We start from the raw sequence: 10,800 nt of genomic DNA, 5'->3' as shown, positions 1-10,800 counted from the left end.
CAGCAGTTCCATGCTAACATAACTGCGACCTCGAGAATGTTATTGTAAGCAATGTTGGAGACAACACAAACACATCTTTGTTTATCTCACATTAGCGCATGTTTAACTATTCTCTCACTCTCTTTCTATATATATATGAGTCAATGTGTGGGTGTGGGTGTGTGTGTACGTGTGTGTGTTGGGGGGGTGTTTGGTGCGTGTTTGTGTGTAGGTGTGTGTCGGTGTGAGGGTGTGTGTGTGTGTGTGTGTGCTTCAAATGATATTAAATGGTATTGTCATGAAAAATAGATTAACAAACTCTGAGTGTTTTGTAATGAATTCAAACTCAAAATATATTGCCATTACTTCAAACAGGGTCAAAGTGCCTGTAAAGCATCAGAACCTTAAAAATGTACAGTATAAGTAAGATATGAAAATATTGAAAATATTTCTTAATAAAATTACGATGGAGATTCATTACTGGAAACTCTTGATATATAGAAAATAAATATAAACAATCAACATTCGGAATATAAAATTCAAGATACGGTAATCCAGAATTGAAAGTTTTGACTTGATTTTGAATGATACCTTCTGATATCTGATGATCGATTTTACAGCATTAGCATTGCTTAACAGGTAAAATATATTGTTAAAATGTATATTGAAAACTTAAAAAATAAAATTAAGAAAACTATTTAAAGATAAATAATCGCTGTTTTGTAAACTACTTAATATGACGTGATCATTTAAGGTTTGCTCAAAAATTGTACAAAAGACTCACAAATGTATGGCACATTTAAACATAGTTTAGAATTATATTCAGTAGATCCAATTAATGTAGTAAACTGCACCATACAGCTGTCTCGTACTTCTAGGACTTGTCAGTGATACAAGGGCATATGAAATCTTTAAAAAATTATAAAAGATTTTGATATATAATGCATAAAATTCTTCACATTTTTTGCCTTAAATGATCCATTCATTAAGGTGTTTTTCTAACTCCTACAAATACTATTACGGAAATCCAGTTTTTATATTTCAGTTTCTACATATATATGTTTTTTGTGTGTTTTGTTGTTCATTTGTTTAGCCATGAGTTGTTGAGGAAAAGAAAGATAATTAATTATGACTAATACATACAGCAGGTGTCATGGGAAAAGATTTACGTGTGGTCAGCTACTCCTTTGCACAGGTGCTTAAGAGGTAGGCGGGTCACTCTAACACCTTCTAATAAACTAATGTTTTCTGAGATTTTTACATTCTTTTCAAACCATTTAAACAGTAATTAGAGAATGTTCCATGTGCAAAAGTCATTTTAAACAGAGTATGTTTCATAGTATGTTTTTCATCAAACGAATTGTAATTTGAAGAGAAATGGTATTTAAATTTTGGAAAAATAGGTTTTCATAACAATAGTGGAGATCTAATCAGAGTTTACTCCTCTTGTGCCCGAGCGCTACAGAGGCGAATTGTCCACAACGTATTTGTAAAGACATAGTCTGACCCTGTCAGAGCCATTGCATGCCGTGATCATGGCCGTGATTTACTGTGAATAGAGATCAACAAATATCTAGATGGTTATCGGTGTTTTCCCAGCAATTAACCTTTCTAAAACCCAAATTCGCATTATCTGTTCACAGGGAAAAATCTTAACAAATATGGCGGTTTTATTTCGACGCGCAACAAAGAAACCAACACGAACTGCTGTATGTCACACTTCGAAACTTGATAGCTGTGGAGAGAAAGCTATATATTAAAGCTGTAACATCTACCTAAGACAGGAAAGGGTGAATTACTGTGGACAGAATAAGGTATACATTTCACTTAATGATAGGTTTGCGACTGACAAAATAGTGAAAAGATCCCATTTTATGTATCCGTTCTTGTGTATATCAATTAGTCGCCCGCGAATATAACTGGAAACCTGTCGTGTAACAACATAACAAGGCTTAATGAACAGTTAAATCGTTGTGGTGTCGTTTGAACAATTTACCTGGATGGAAAATTACACGATTAGGAAGCCAAAACAAACGAGATGTTGTTTGTGTGAAACAATAATTGGAAATTAATTTGAAAGATAAAATTTAGATTGTATTTATTTTTTCAATTATATAGTTATCCCCTTAACGTGTAAATCTATCGCAGGAAATGTAAGCCATTTTTATGTATTAATAAATGAAATATTGTAGTCTTCAGAGAGGTTATTTCTAAGATATATTTGGTTTGTAGTATAAGTGAAAATTAAAAATCATGCTTGTTTATCATGGTACAATAGCGTGCGCGCTTTTGTCTCGTCTGGTGTTATGTTATCACTTAATGAATTAGTAGGATTTTTTTTAGCTCTGTCATCATTGCTGGTCTTCAAACATCGAAAACGTTCATTTTTTATGTTTCAGCAGACTTAATCAATAGAAGTTATGCTGACAAACGCTTTTATTTTCAATAGTTTCCTTTAAAAGTTCATCGTTCTAGACTGCTCAGACGCACCGATTTCACAGAGTACCTGTTGCAAAGTGAATTGAAAATGATTAAATATATGTACATAGCTCCGATTTGTATTATCTTTTGATATAATAGTTTACAGCCTGGGTCCCTTTGAAACGCACATAACATACACAAGACACAAATAGAGGTACTTCAGACATAAGCAATGAAATAGTTGTCATTCATATATAGACCAAATAGAAACTTTAATTTTCAGATCTAACAAATGATTAATTTGTCGTTTGCAATTAACATTCATTCTATTAATGCTAATGAAAAGTCACATTTCCAAATATTCCTACAATAAAAAAAAACTGTATAAAAATAACGAGATAATTTAAAAGCATTCCACAAAGTGGGATGTCCATATACGTTATTAGGAAAACCTTTAAGAATGTAATATAGCCAGTACGTCTTTTTGAATACGTGAATTATAAGCACAACTCAGACACCCGAAATCTGCTGACCTGTATTTAAAGTCACCAGACTGTACATTGCTATATTGGTTCTGCTTACGTGACCTTTTTACCCTTCCATTAAAGCTCGGGGAACGCAATCAGACACGCCTTCATATTAAGTGGTTATGTAAATGGCCGCACGAAACTTAACAATACATAAAACTTTGTTAATTCACTTTCTTTAAAGTAGCAGAAGTTCTTGGGCGGCAATACATATTATCCTATCCTCATTATTTCTTACACGCAGAGGAACAATTTTAATTGAAGCGGAACTTAGTTATATTCGTTGCATTTTAAACTGAAATAAGGTAATTTTTGTTACATTTGATAATCAATTCTTTTCATTTAATTTTTCAATCAAACTTGGATAACATATACATGTTCAATTGATTCGATTCAGAGTTGAAATGTGACTAGGGTGGCAGTCATTCTGGATTTACATGTGTTTTATTACATTCTACATTTACCGATAAAGCTGGAAGATCAGACACCGTATTCAATGTCTAATCATGCAAAAATCCAGCCCGATTTAATGAATTACGTTTGCTGCCAACAAAACAGCTGTATAACATTATCTGTTTGTCGAATAGTATTGACATTTTTAGGTAAAGCCTCCACTATTCTACAATGCAACTTATTGATCTTTTTCATTTAAAAAGTGTGATTGACATGTTTAAGATCGGCATGCTTTCACGCAATGGGTGTGTATCAATGGAAAATTTTAGGTTGCGATCTTCAACGGAAGAATGGTATGAGGGATTTTAAAGCTATTCGAATCCCAAATATGTTTCTTAATATTCAAATTATTATAAAAGTTATTAAGTAAAAAGAGCTGTTCAATTCAAATTGGTTATCATATAACACTGTCTTTTTTGTTGTATGATATCATTGTAAACTGTACAAATCACATTAGGTGAATGTAGTATTGTTTGTGTGAGTGCTTGTTAGTGATGTTTGGGACCTATAGTTTTACAGTGTTAATGAGAAGAATCACCATTTGTGTTAAATATAAACGGAATTTCACTCTTACCCAATATATTGATTTATGATATTAATACGGGAGTTTAGTACGATACTGCCTAAATAACGTCCATATTGTAGTATAGACACAAACATATTATATTGATAGCATGTAGGCTGAATACAGATGTAATTTAAATCGGTTGAAACAGTGTGAAAAATTATCATTAAAATTGCAGTTTGAACTGGATATTTTCTTCAAACAATAGGCGTTGTCGTTATCATATTAAGTATGATACTATGGTTTATATATAGAAAACTAATTCTATATACTGCCAACTAAATTGATATAGGTATATAATCAATATCTCACCAGATACAGGGTCCAGTTTAAAACCCATATCATGAATCATCACACACTGACACACGAAACATGATATTTGACAGCCATACAGCCAAAATTAGACTGCAATGCACATATATAATATCTTCGTCAGCAACGTCTTTAACTTTTAAGAACTTTTAAGGAAAAAAATCTGGAAATAAAGAAAAAGATCGAATTCAGGAATCCATTATGAATTCGTTATTCATATACGTCATGGTGAATGTATCACACTACATCAGTACCGGTTAAGTGAGGTATGATCTTACTTAAAACGTGACAATTACAGGTATATAGGAAACACAGGATGCATCATTGTATGTAGGTCAACACCCATTGTTGATTAACAGGACATCCTGTATAGTCAGAAAACATCAGGTAATATCTACCCGTGTATATAAACGTGATATACCATCAACGCACTTCCTACATGTAGTGTGATCTAACGATAAAGGTATTGATATATGACACTGGTATGTTTATAAATACTTAAGTATATACCCTTAGTATTTATATCTAGGATATCATGCATCATGCCTAAAAAAACCATCGTAATATTTTGATATATCTTTGTAATATTGATAATATTGATTATTCATTTTACTTCTTTTTTTAAAGCTCCATTTTACAAACCTTTGTGACTGTATTCCCGTTATTTCTCTTTATACAAGCTATACACAATTAAAGATGCAGTTTGAGCGTTCTTGCCCAAGAAGACATTAAATTCTTAAACCTCATTTGAGAAAATATAGCTCATCGCGTTAAAATATATATCTGAACCTGAGCTTGACCCGGACTGCTAAAAGTATATGTCATACGTTAGGCTCATTTTTATATGCTTATGATATATGGTACCTCTTTTTCAAAATGACATTTCTAAGACTTGAATATACGTCTTGTATATTTTAAATCTTGTGTTTTACATTTAAAGTACGGGGTGCTATATGCTGTAAATAGAATTATTACACAAATGTTTGGTACCTTAAAAATGACGTAACTGATCAATGGCGCTTGTAAGGATAATGGTATTTTCATTCTTTTGGTTTTGTTTTATTTTTTTCAGTCTGAACATTCTCAAACTTTGCAGTATTTATACGATACTATATCAGGTTAAATCTGTTCTAATTACACGCAAATATTCGAAATGTGATTTTTTTTCGTACTATAAGAAAACATCTTCAAAACATTGCATATAAACATTATCGACTTATATCCGTATTCTAGAGTAAGAGGGTAAGAATTTTTTTTATAGACAATGGTCGGGAGATTATTGCGGTTTTCCTCTGAATAACATAATATATTTGTACAGTGATTTGATATCCGGCATTTGTACACCTTTCAGGGCGGTCTCTGATTTATTGCACACTGCGCCTGATTTCTGTTACAAAATCATGTACATTTTTATAGTCAACGTCTGATATCTGTTTTCAAAATAAATGAGAAGGAAAGAAAGCTAGTGATAAAACGGAGTGCGAAAAAGATATAATCATAGTTTTACATGTAAACAGTAATGTAGGCAAACGTAAGAGAACTCATCATTGTCAATTAACGAAATAATTTGCAATATAATTTGGTTTAATTGAGGTAGATGTCTTGTTATTCTGTCATTAGTAATGATTTTAATACATTCTTGGTTTTTATCATAAGGTTATCATATATCCAAATTCGACAATGATATGTATGATGTTAATGATATGCAATTGAGGCTTGGACTTTTAGGGAATTGAGGTCGGCATTGTTAATCAAAACAATAATACAAAGTGTTAGGTATTAGCAAACTTGTGGCTTTTATCTATTGTCATGCAATGCATTATAATTTCCCACAGTTTATGTATATACAGACAATACAAAAGGGCGTTCAGACCACCTAGAATTACATGAAAAGACACAATACACGGATATGCTCCCTAATAATAGGTGTTTCGATATGTGCGGTTGATTTGACATCACAACTCAAAGGTATCTCTTCATAAAAGTAAAAATCTAGACAGATTATTCAAACGAAAGGTAACTGCATTTTTTTTATTCTTTCTAAATGTTATCATTCTTCATCTTGATGTGTTTCCCCTTAAATCGATAGAAAATATCAAACATCCACCTTTGTAAATGTAGACCAAATATAGATTATTTCTGATAGCTATGAAAAATAAGGTTCGATAATATCTGGATTAATAGAGCATAGCTGAAATCACGTGTTGTATTGAAGGACTTCTGGTCATTATTGCGTTTGATGCACATAGCGCATTCAAAATACTTACACTTCCTGTATAATATACTTAATCACTATTGTATACAAGTGACAAGTATTTAGCATTTACATACTTGTTCCATAATTTAAAGCATTTTCACATTCTAACAACACAGCATATTGTCGACAAAACGTTTCTCATGTCTAATTTCTAACCTGCATGCCATGTTTTAATTCATACACTAGACTTCAAAATGTATGCCCTTGTCATCACTGACGAGTACTAGATGAAGGACAAAACATCTGTATGATGCAGTTTAATTCATCATCTGGCTCTACTTTATTTAATTCTTAACTTTAATTGAAAGGCGCTATTCACCTGTGTGTCCTCTTCTACATACAGTAACACTGTTTCGTTATCATTAATGTTTATCCAAGCTCACAAAGAAGCCACCCAACTTTCAAATATGAAAAAAAAAACTAGGAGTGTATTATTATAAGATGGTCCTAATTTTATAGCTAGCTGCGTCTGCCTCTCTAGTGTGCAAAGCACTGAATAAGTGTCATTTTTCGCGCATATTAATCATCAGACGCGAAACTGAGATTTGTGTTCATTAAAGTATATGAGATTAATGGAAATTCTAATTAATTCAATATGTACGTCCATGTCAATCACTTAACATGATTAGTTTTGACATACTTACATAATATATGACTAATAATTGTACAACAGGTTACTGTTTCTCAAAGCATTGGCAGCTTTATACATTTCCGAGTAAATGTTTGTTGTCCTGATTTCTATTTTGGTTTGCTTTCAAAATGTGTTTAATCGTTGTGTTTATATCAGGCACTGAAATACATGTATAAATGAAATATCACGAATTAGGAAAGCACAGCAGTTGTCAGATTTAAAACTGTTACCAATTAAATGCGTATAACATCTGTATCGTTCACAATTTGACATGGACCTCCAGATTGAAGAAGGTATACAAAAGACACACAAGTTAATAGTACCTTACACTACAAATTTTTAATTTGATACAACAGAACCGAGTGATAACGTAAACTGAATCATACAGCGCTTTCGTCCATCTAGGTCTCATGGGTGGTGCTAAGGGCCTAAAGAAATAAATGTTTGTGTAGTGGCCTTACAAGCAAATAAATGAATAAATAAAAATGAAAAAAAAATCACACATTGATAAAAGAAGTAAGCAACGCTTTTCACCGTAATAAAATTAATATATTTGTCAATATGTTTAAATGTATGTTTTAAGTACAATATAATCAATGACAATAGTGTTACTTTTTAAATACGAATACATTGAGATGTTCAAGGTATTGTTGCAATGATTCAGTTTTTCCATTGTCTGCTGACAGTTTTTTATATATCTTCCAATATAAATCCAATAGTCCTACGTTTAATTCAAATGTATACAACTGCTTTTAAGTTATAAAAATGGAATCTTCATTTGTGACTCAGAGGGAGCACCACTAGAAATTAATATATAAATCTGTCCATTCAAAATCATCAAACAAACGAAACGTTCAGTTCCTTGTTCTAAACTGATATTGTATGCATCGCGTATGTTAGTTTATTAATTAATCAAATATCAAGAACAAAAAAGCAAACTTTGAAAGATTTATTTGTTTCATTAGCCAGCCTATGAATGGAAGGGTAATTTAAATAGCCTCAGTAAGATGACACTGGCGATACCTTGGTGACACCAGAGTTGGCCCAGGTGCTCTTAGCTTGTATGTCTTCTGAAGAGGTGTCTATAAACTGTCAACCTGTGCTGGTTTGTGTTACTCTAATAAAACCATATTCATCATAGCGACGTTTTAAATTCATATTAATTACTTTCAAATGATAAGTTATTACGATTGCCAGCGTTGACGCTTGTTAATACTCAAACAGGGACCTTTGTATATATTAGACCTGCTTCTTTAGAATACCAATTGGATTTATTTGTCTAGCAGACAGGTTCATTCATAAATATGGCCTGTTTGTTTTATTATCCATCCATCAATCCATTACTCACAAACAGTAAACTATCTCCGTTCTCATATTGTTAAACAGTGCTTAACTGAATTACCTTTGTTTATTTTTATAGCTGAATGATTGGCGATGTCTTTTTCTTACAACTTAAACTTAATATACATCACAATTTCAATTTTATTAGCATGTAATATTCTGCAGATGATGAATAAAGGTAGAAAGTTTTATCGAATTATCAATCTTTGTGATTTTTAATTTATATATTATAATATGATATTATTTCCAAACGGTAATTTTAACTGTACACACGGAACTTTGATTTTCGCTTATAAAAGACTGCCTGATTTGAGCGGGAAATATTGAGAAGCAGTAATCGTTCTCGTTATTTTCTGTGATAGACTTCGTCTGCTGACGGATAAACGCACATTATCAGGGTTCAAGGAATCCAGGAGAAGTTTACTGGAAATAAATCAGTAATTTTGTGTCATATATCTATTTTTTCCTGTTGCAATATGATGCGTGTTATATTCGACACAATTCTCTGTTTGTGAACGTGATATTACTTGAATTTATCCATGATTTTTAAGGCAGTGACGTCAATGAAGCCGAAATGTTCAATTGGTCAGGTAACCTCTGGTTTTTTTCTATGCTCTTATCAGTTTTCATTATCTCTTCGAACATGTAATAAATTGGAAATTTGTGTATTCTCTATTTCAATATTCTCTTATATTTGTGAATGATTTCATTCAACAATAGATACTATAGATTGTATTGTTAAGCAATTACTGTATTATTCTCCTTTATCCTACTTGAACAGTTTCACAATCAGTTAATAGCATAACTTTTAGGTAAACCATTTTCACCAAATACTGTATGTTACTCCGAGTTACACTGCAACTTAAATTTTCACATTATTCAATATGTTTAAATACGTCCAAGTCAATGCAGCTCGAGAAAATTTACCCCAGACACACAAATCAGTTACTAAAGATTTTTTATCATGGTAGAACGTGAGTTTGACCTACATTTGAATGTCAAGGGCATTTTTTCCTGTCATTTATCACTCATGACAGAGGTTTTATATCGGCAATCTCACCGATATCGCCTCAAGACATCTGATTTAAATCATTAACATTTAATGGCTGATAAGTTGACGTCTATGTGACAATACTCACCATCTGATAACTGAGCCGTATGTATCGTTCCTGATAGTTTAATGTGTAATTGTTTTACAACTTTCACCGCAACAGGATGTATCTTTCAATTTATGTATGAAATAAATTAATACACTGGCGTACTATTTTCTTCTGTTTTATTATTATTTATATAATCTGTCAATGTAACTAAGTTGTCTGTCACAATCAAATCGTATCCATTTGTGCGACATGTATATTAGAGTATAATACCGCTCTGTTACATATTAAGCCGTTATGACAGACATGCATACTTATACAATTTATGTCACGTGCCTGATCTTGTGATCAACAACATTTTAGATACATATTTTAAATATACAACTCACTTGTATCTATTCATTTAAAATGTTAATATTTCTTTTGGCGACTTGATCAGCATGTTTTCCCTGAATCGTCAGTAGGTATCCTACTATATACATCGTGGTCACCCCATACCTATTATCATAGACGCTTCTTCAAACTTCAATTGCAGGTTTTGTTGATAAGCAGATTTTTTTTTCTAATATCACACCAAGTTGTTAATTGCAGATAAATTATTTAACGTTCAAAAACTCGAACTACTTAAAATCTTATCTAAAAATCTTAGTATTTCATTTCCCTAATAATATGCCGTTTTAACATGTTATCTTTATATTAATTAGGTTTACTGCATTTAAAATACTATCCTGATACAAAAATCCTTAAAATAACATGAAAATTAAACGTAGCATATATTTCATTTCTAAAAATAGTTCAGAATGCAAACGACCAGGCTATCGACTAGTTATGTCTTCATATTGCCTCTGTGTGTTTAGTATAAAGAAAGCGATAACCATCTCAAAGTTTGAATGTGTTTTAGAGGATTGTAAATCAAAATTACAAAATTGGAAGAAAGGGTAAATCGCCAGGTTTAACACAGGTAGGTGAGCGGAAAGAAAACGAACACAAGAGCATTCTGATTTTTATCTGTGAGTAGTTAATACCAGAACCCCAGATAACATCTTGTGACTTTGTTTGCTTCCTCTAAGGACCCTGTAACTGGTCTCACCGCATCACAAACTGATAAAGGCAATGTATCAGTTTAACGTGCACCTGGGGTAATTAATGTGCATTTTTTAAAGATTTACTGATTTTAATTTACTAGGATTACATTTCATTTCTTTGTGAACATTGGA

Source organism: Ylistrum balloti, unplaced genomic scaffold, assembly GCF_031769215.1.
Source record: "Ylistrum balloti isolate Yb309-2 unplaced genomic scaffold, AGI_CSIRO_Ybal_v1 Utg370868, whole genome shotgun sequence".
Lineage (NCBI taxonomy): Eukaryota > Metazoa > Mollusca > Bivalvia > Pectinida > Pectinidae > Ylistrum > Ylistrum balloti.
The sequence above is the reverse complement of the archived record's forward strand: the minus strand, read 5'-3'. Positions refer to the sequence as shown.